This window comes from Hippichthys cyanospilos, chromosome 3 (genome assembly GCF_059441005.1).
Source record: "Hippichthys cyanospilos isolate Australia breed blue-spotted pipefish chromosome 3, RoL_Hcya_1.0, whole genome shotgun sequence".
NCBI lineage: Eukaryota > Metazoa > Chordata > Actinopteri > Syngnathiformes > Syngnathidae > Hippichthys > Hippichthys cyanospilos.
Genome location: NC_142371.1, coordinates 28390587 through 28399697, shown reverse-complemented (window position 1 = coordinate 28399697; position 9111 = coordinate 28390587).

Here is a 9111-nt window from a genome sequence, read left to right as displayed (position 1 = left end):
GAGACGGTAACTTGATTAGCCCGGTCCCGCTGTAGAGATTAACGTGATTATCTTAACCTAGTCTTGATGGCGACAGTGGATGCAAACATTACACCTAGAACTATAGTATGTTTGTACTTTAGGCGCGACGATATCATGCCATGATTATAGTTTGTATTAGATTATAGTGTGCGTGCGTGTTTGTGAGTGTGCATAAAATAGCAAAGGAAGGGTCTCTTGGTACACCTGGAATGCTTGGCTGCACTGTAATTTGCAAAGTGGCTCCTCTCCTGTTAATGAGCTAGGGCTGCTCTTGAAACTCCTTTCTATAATTTGCTTGATGAAAGTCACACACTTCCTTTGTTTAGCGCATGCCCGCACACGTGCATCCAGTCACTCAGCTCCTCTTTGTCCTTTTTAACATTCATGCCACGGTGTGGACGTTTCTCTGCGAATATCCCTCAGCCTATCTATTACAAATTACTTACCTACACGGACTTGCATAGCCACACAGTTGTCCTTTAATTACAGAGAGGGCAAGCAACCTTCGCCTCACACCAATAGATATACGGCACCTCTTGACTTCCTCTTTATTAGGTGACATGTGAGTGACCTGTGGTGCTCTTCGGCCAGGAGCAAGCTGCAGTCAAGGATCATATCCGTCATGTACTACCACATCTTGATGGCTGTTTTCGCAGCCGCATCCTATTCTGAATGTCCTCTGGCCTGTTACGATTTCCAGCTATAGTTGAACATCGCAAGCAAAAATATTAGTTGACATTTCAGTGGACCTTCTTTTCCCCTTGCTTTTTTTTCCCTCTTGTTCCCCTGCATTGTCTAAAAAATGTGGCCATCGAAGCCTGCGAGGCTGGATTTGCAATGCAGATTGGAAGTACCTGATTCATATCTATTGCCCGAATCCAATTTACATCTACTTTGATGTTACGCATATCCGATACCCATGTTGCGTTTATTGAATATCTGTATCAATCTCTATGTGCACATATGTAGACATAATTAATCCGCGCAATTCAACCACATCAAGTTTACCTTGACGGGGTTTATTCCAAAGTAATGAACATCAGCAGAAAGTGAAAGAAAAAGAACCTCCTACCCTCTATTCAGTAAATGAAAACCTCATATATGCAACACTTCTTTCTGCTTGGTTTCATCATCACCAACTCGTCATGGCCTGATCTTGGATTCTGACGATATTATAACTGAGCAAAACATTTAGTGGTTTTGTGGTCTTAAAATTACACGTCCAAAATATCTCTTTTTGAAATATCTGGGTAAATAAAAACATTGTTTCTGTTGACAAAATCTATTTTTCTATTTTTGATCTAATCTATTGATTATTTTTATAATCCCTTCATCTTCTAATTGTTTTGTTGATTAATCGATGACTTGAATAAAAAAAAAAATCCATCCTTTTATTGCAAGTAAGATTTTTTTTTTCAAATAGACAATGCAAAAACCTTATTTTTATAATTGGGTTGCTGCTTTGGTCAATAATGTCAGAAAAAAAAGCAAAAAAGTTGCACATTGGTTTTTAAAAGTAGGTTTGCAAATGTTTTACGGACTGTATAGGAAATGTATAGGACTAAACATATCTGAGAATATTTCTAGTCAAAGAATTTGGACTATTTTTAGGTTTTGAAAGTATTAATCAATTATCAAAAAAAAATCAATACATTTGGTAATCAATTCGTTGCCAATCAATAAATGCACCTTTAATGTTATATTTTTAAACAAAATACAAAATATATGGTGCATTATGAAATACTTATCAGCCGGTATTTTACTGCTATTAAAAACATATACCCCTCCAAAATATTATATTGAATTAATTCTTATTTTTCAATAACTTACTATGGTAGAACATGAGTTGGAGCGATTATAATTAGTCACTGTTTCTTCCGTAATTATCCGACACCTACCAAAATTGCCTATGCTATTAATTAATAGCATAATATTAATTAATTGTATATTAGTTAATATACAATTAACAAGCAGTACTGCAAAAAAGGCTTGCGTAGAAAACGACGGATATTTTGAGGGGATATTTTAAGTCAACTTATTTTTAAAGTCGAGATAACTTGATCAAATTTTTTCTCAGCTCTAAACCAGTTTAAGCTTCGTTTACACTCAGTTCCCCAAGGGGACGCCTGCCATGTTTCCGGCCGCCGTGGACAAAGTGTGATGGCCATGAGACAGCGCGGAGAGATAAAATGGGATTGCCTGGCGAGATCTTAAAATTGTCAAAACGTTAGCCACGGCAGTCACCAGTACAAATATGAAACTTGTTTGGCTGTAGTATATCAGTGCGCAGTCAACTTTACCTGACAATATTTAATAGGCCGTTCACCTTGGAGACATTTCTAACCCTAACCCAGAGTGAGAGTGAGCACTCTGCAGTGTAGTATATGGGAATAATGGCCTATTGTAGAAATAGAATAGTGAATCATTTGTCGATAGAATACTAATATGATGAATCTTTTGATGATCAGCCTATGCGCTCTCACGCTTTTCTGCATCCCCATCACAACATCGCAGGCAGACCTGGAAGTTACCGGCACCCGTGGTAAACCACAGGGTGAAACAAAAGCCTTTGAGCCTCCAGGACTCAACAGGAAGCGATCGACCCTGGGATAACACGCAGTATTTAAATACGAGGCACAAAATTCCCACAGCCGCCAATGGTTCAGACAAACGTGGCTACCCCCGCTGAAAAACGCAGTGTAAATACAGCCTTAGATTGACTTTTGATATGATTTTACCTTCGGTGCGTAGAACTAGGTTTCACCTTTACCAGTCTCGCAACCAAACTAATTGGAAAAAAACACGAGCAAACCATTATGGCCTATTCTGAATGTGATTATCAAATCTTCCTGAGATAAACAAGCATACAAGACGTACAGTATGTTAAAGATAATGTTAGTTAGTTAGTGTTACTTTTACTTGTATGTGCACCAGTGGACCAGACTCTTCTTAAAAACAAATCAAAACAACCTTATACAGTATCTGCCCCGATGAAATATTTCATTCTCACAATGTCTGAAAAAATAACGGTTACTGGCAATCCAAACCAAAACATATTTCTTAACTTCTCCTCAGACTCCCACTGAGGCTGTTTTTTTCCCTGACCCACAAATGCTTCCGAAAAACACATGCATGCTTCAGCTTGTCTGCTCCCCAGTCGCATCCAGCCTCCTGGTCAAGGTGAAGATGATGCAGACACATGAAGATGAACATTACAAAACACCATCTCCCATGACCTCGTGACAGCTGCCCTATTATTCCCAGACTAGAACTGACAGGCCCGATTTGCTAGCTTTATAACTAGCTCCCCCCTTTGATAATGTTTTTTTTTTTTTTTTTCCAGAATTAGAAAAACACAGTGACTGCAATCTCTGTCTTTATATGGACCTAACACAATTATTGCAAAAATGAAGTTGGCTCAGCAATTATGGGCCAAAGATGTTTGAAGTTTTGCTTTAATCTGTCAAATAAGACAACATTAACATGTTTATAACCAATGCTGTGGGGTGAGTCAGTATGCATATTCATGAATGCAAAATTTGGCACTTTAAAGTAACACTAGTCACCTCCATTATCATGTCTCCGTTTATTGGATCTTTGTAAATGCCTTCAGACACCAGGACCTCAGACAAACACCCATTCGGGTAGATTATCACTAGTTACATCAACATAAATACATCATTCCCTGTTATTACTGCCACGGCCTTGGCACTCGTGATGTTTTGATGCGGGGATAAACACAGGGCAGAGAGCTTCCTGTCGCAGGTCTTGTTTTCAGAGACTTTGTTTTTTCCTTCTGAAAGCCTCACCCAGGTGGCAAAATGGCTGCCCTCTTTCCAGTTTATCTCATCAAATAATCAGTACCATAAAAACGATGACTCGCTGTGATGTTGAAGAACTAGTATTTCCCACACTGGGCATTCATGTTTAGATGAAATGTGATATTGTGGTCTACCTATAATAATACAATGGATCGCCGCCATATGAAATTAATTCGTTTGGAGTTGGGATCGTAAGGCAAAATCGGCATATGGTGGGCAATTGAAACCAATTTTTTGCATTCTTCCACTCACCCTGATAATGTATCTGAGCTCTTATTGCTCTGTGATATTCCCAGCTAAAGTAATTCCTTCCTTCAGGAAGGTGTCTTTTTCTATTTCTATTTTTTCCTTTCATCAATGCTTGCTCGCTTTGTGTCTTTGCAGATAGCGTTTCATTTATTGTCCATCCGTATTGATCCAATCTATTCATTTGACAGCTTGGAAGCCCATTCTCACACCTTGAGGCTCCATGTCGACAGTACAGAGGTCTTTATTTTCTAGTTATTCCCAGATTGAGAACTTAGCACTATTGATAACGTTTTTCTTCTGTAAGCCAAAGCGCAGCTTGCTTCAATCAGGACGCCCTGTGTAAACGACCATTGCTGCGAGAGCCGAGAAATCACATTGTTGTCAAGTCTCAATTTGCATCTCCAAGTGGCTCCTCATTCTTTGCTTTATTTGGCCGTGCCTCTAAGGACATCTCCTGCTAGTTTGTTCCCTCCATCCTTCCCTCCTGCTTTGACCCTTTACTCGTATATGCGTGGCACTGCAAGATCTCACGCTGGTGCTCTGTGACGCCTCGAATCTACACCAGCAGCAAAACTAGGCACAGCCAGTGTCCCCTCACAGCAAGGCCACACAGATTGACGGGCTGTGCCGGCAGATGCGTTTTGCCTCGCTGCACTTTGTGTTTGTCTGCGCGTGTGTGTTCATCATTTGCAGGATGGAGGGATGGATGTAGACAGCGGGAGAACGGCTATAGAGGCGGGCAGAATCAGCTTTGCTTTGGTGGAGTTTACATAATTAATGTTTTGTAAATGGAACCGTGTTCACACAAAGTATCAGGTCCAATCCGAAATGCAAATATTGGCCACGGGAAAATTGTTACTTGCTCCCAAAAAGCAAGTAAAGTGTGCTCAGACATATATTAGTGTGGTCAATAATTGAATTCTGTGTTTTTTGTCACACTGTAGACTGTTACGTTTGAAGTATGTTTTGTCACATCAACATCATCTTCTGTAGTGCTTTAACCAATTATTATTAGTAGTATTCAATTTATTTGCTGATTATTTTGCCGATTAATGGACAAAACAGATGTTAAAAAAATTCTAATTCGCACGCCTTTATTCAAAATCAGGACACTTTTTTTTTTTCAAACAGTACAGAATATTCACTTTTTTTTAGGTTATTAGTTTGGTCTGTAACAGCAGAAAATTGGCAGAAATGTTGATCATTGTATGCCGAAGTAAAGCCGAGGGCAGAATTGTTTCATTTTGATCTCACAAGATGGCAATCGGTCAATCTCGTGGACTCAGGTAATATAGTCATATTAACTGCTGAGAAGCTGAAATTCTGAGGATTTAGACAGTTTTAGGGTCTCTAACATTCAACTAAAAACCAACTGAATCACCTCGGTCACAACATATTTTTTGAAATTCTTGAACTTTCTAGGGCTGCAACTTTTCTGTTTCAAGAATGCATTAATTTGCTGATTAATGGAATTCTTCTTTTTAATTCCAACCCTTTTATTAAAAAAAAACAATTTCAAAATGAAAATGTGGTAAATGCACAGATATTAAAGGATTACTAAAGAAGTAATCAGTAAAATGTCTAAAAAGCTGCTCCCGAACATTATACACGTCACTCACACACTTGTACACTCCACTTAAGGCAGCATGGAAGCAATTGCACTCCTCTAGTATAAATGGGTATAAAGTGCACCGTCGCTTAGAAAGACAAATGCTGTAACATTTATCAAGAATGAGAGAAGAGCTACACTGATTCCCGAGTAAATATTTTCTATCCACAATAACTCTAGAACTTGCATGCATAACTGGAGAGGAAGGTAACTGTATCTGAAATGTCATTACTGTGCATTTACACATTCACACAGACATTAATTAGACAACAAAACCTGTAATATTTCTGTGGAATGGTGAAATGCATACTAATTACTGTGTAGCTTAGGTTTTTTTTTTTTTTGCCAACTGTAGTGTTTGCTTTATTTTTAACTTAATTATTGTTCACACTGTAATAAGGCATTGCAGTGGAAGTGTGACTGTGTGATGTTTAGAATTTTAATAGATTGAAGGGCTAATGTGTTTTCCCTCACCTGGATTTTCTGTTTTTGGTAAAGCTCAGACAACTCCCTTGATTTCCAAAGCAAGAGTGCATAAGAACCATCATAGTTGGCCATCAATAGTTTCATTTGATCAAATCAAGAATATTTTCATCGGCCTCAGTCATGTAGTGCCTTCCATGTTGCCTCCAATGAGTCAAGAAAAAATGGCCGGTCACAATATGTAACAATCACTAAATCAATAATTATACTCTTCTCAGTAATGTTCTTTTTTTTTTTTTTTTTTTTACAAGAATACGTTCAGTGCGGCCCTCTAGTTCAAACAGAACATTCTGGTTATTAATGCGTTTTCCGAATATGAATCAAGCAGCAAAATCAAATTTTAATCCACATCAGTGGAACCATTTTGTTGCTTGCTATTGACTGAAAATGACATTGCAGTTGCTCAGGGCTCAGGTAACGGCATATTACCCGGTTTCTGAGTTCAGTCATGTGATGTTCGCAAGGTGAACAATAATTGGTCATCAATTGAGCCCTAAGTATCTGTGATGGGCTTTTCAGTCAGCAGCACGTGCCAAAAACGATTTGATTTTCTACTTAACTCATATTCCACAAATGTAATATTAATCAGAATACTGTTTTTAGACTAGTGGGAGCGCTTAGCACTTATAATTAGAAGACAATTTTAGGTTGACTTCCCCTTTAAACAACATCAAAACACACCCTTCACTTTTATCTGATATTGAATAAATGGGTTTGAGATGACTTCTTCATTGGGCGGACATTCCTATTAGCGTATTGTCCAAATTAATCTTCTGTATACAGCCATTGCAGTTGCAGCAGTTATTTATTGAGGCAATTGACTTTAATTTCAGATACACGCTAAGTCCAGCCAAAGTGGTATGAAAATCTAATTGATGAGAACTACATACTTTACCAACACACACACAGTACGCCAAGCACTGCAATCCTTTCTTAATTAGCTTAGCTAGCTAGTTTTCAAGCACGTGCGTGCACACGCACACACAGGTGAAGTATTGTCATCTTACTCAGTGGACTTGATGACGCGGCCATAATTCAGCCTCACAGCACCATAAGTCATTTTCATAATGCCAGCATGCAAGTGCAAAGCAGTAGTTAATGTTACTGAATCACTTTGATGAATAACAGCAGAATAAAAATGGCTCTAATGTGATCTTGGCTCATTGTTGCCCGGGTGTGATAAGCCTCCAGCAAACATTATGAAGGCTAGGCTCGGTTTTCAGCAGACACATTCGGCAATTACATAATGCCAGTGTAATATTAACAAAGTTATATTGTAATCTCCATCATTTTTTCATTACGAATTAGTGTAATGTGCGCATATTCATTTATTTAAAGGATTTCAAATGTGAGAGACTATTCTCTGTGGCATTTTGGCGGATGTAGGAAAGATTAGTTAGTGCTTTTATTATGTCTGTTCACGTCGTTATTCTCATCAAACTGATATTGTATCAGGAATTCTAAAAATCCTGAAAGTTTTCATTGATGCTGCTATTTCTCAGCAACAACCGCTGTAGTTCCTTTGTTGCTATTTAATGAAAAACTATTAGATTGTTTTTTTCGGCGCCTCAAATTAAGGTGGAAATATTAGGGGGTTCCGAGCCAATATTGAATACTGCAATTCCGAATATCATGAAAAAAAAAAATTGGATTATATGGATCTATATATATTTCTAATATATATAAACCTCTGATTCATACTCATTTTTACAGACTTGGTAATGGCTCAGTGCCCATCTATTTATTTTGTATTCATTTTATTCAAGTCCAGTATATTCACATTTGAGGTTTAATTTCTGTGACCCAAATGTTTGCAATAAATTTCACATTTATCCATACTTCCATACATTGACTTTTGTTGAATAGTAGACATTTTTCAAGTCTCTTCCAACATATCATGTCAAGAAAATAAATAAAAGCATGTATCGATTCTGCTGATATCATAATAATATGGTATTGGAAGTGGAAAAGGTTTTATCTGCACACACGCTTAGAATGTTTTGCTAAGTTAATGAGACAAAAAAAAAAAAAACGTTCACTTGAGTGTGTGATGCCTTCCCTATGGTGTAAATCAGAGCAAACTGATACAAGCTTGGCTCGCATAGTCTGTTGTGAACATTGATTTCCCATTTTGTAGAACAATGTAGTGTCTCTAATTGTATTAGAGGTTGTTAGGGTTTCCCCATCGCACACATCTCGCCGCACAGAATACAGACTAGACAGAATTGTTCCGCTGATTTCATGTTGTCACACGCCTTGTGTGTCAATTACATCGTTGTATTATTAGCTGCAGGCTACACGAAATAGGCTGATCGATACTTGGACCGCTTCAAAAGCCTCTCATGTCTAATCTCCTGCTCTCCTACCTCCCTCTCGGATGCTGTCTGTTACTTTACCTGGTTGCTGTGTGAAGTCAATAACACATTTGTTAGAAGCTGGCTTGGATCACCCCCTCTGGGTTCATCATTAGCTTATTATTATACATTTGTCCTTTATTGACTCATTAAATGATCAATAACACTTCTTTTTTTAAAAGGAAAAAAATATATATATATTGTCTTTGTCTGACATATTGGCATTTGATAACAAACACAACCGTAGCACAACACACTGAGGTTTTGGCCATAATTGTGCCTGGAGATGTGATGACCCAGTTTGAAGCTAGCGATAACTGACTTGAAAGAAACTGGAAGTTGTTTTTTTTTGGGAGGGGTGCATGGCCATGGAAATATGCAAATGTTGAAGCATTAATAATGCAATATTTTTTGCAGTTATTGGGAGGTCCATGCTAATGACTTAATTGAGTAAATAATTGTACAAAACTGTTGCCCACCAGATATCCTTATGCATTTCAATTCTCATAAGTGGGAAAAGAGCTCCATCACTCTCACATAAAGCTTTATGTCAAACGTACAACAAAGATAAACA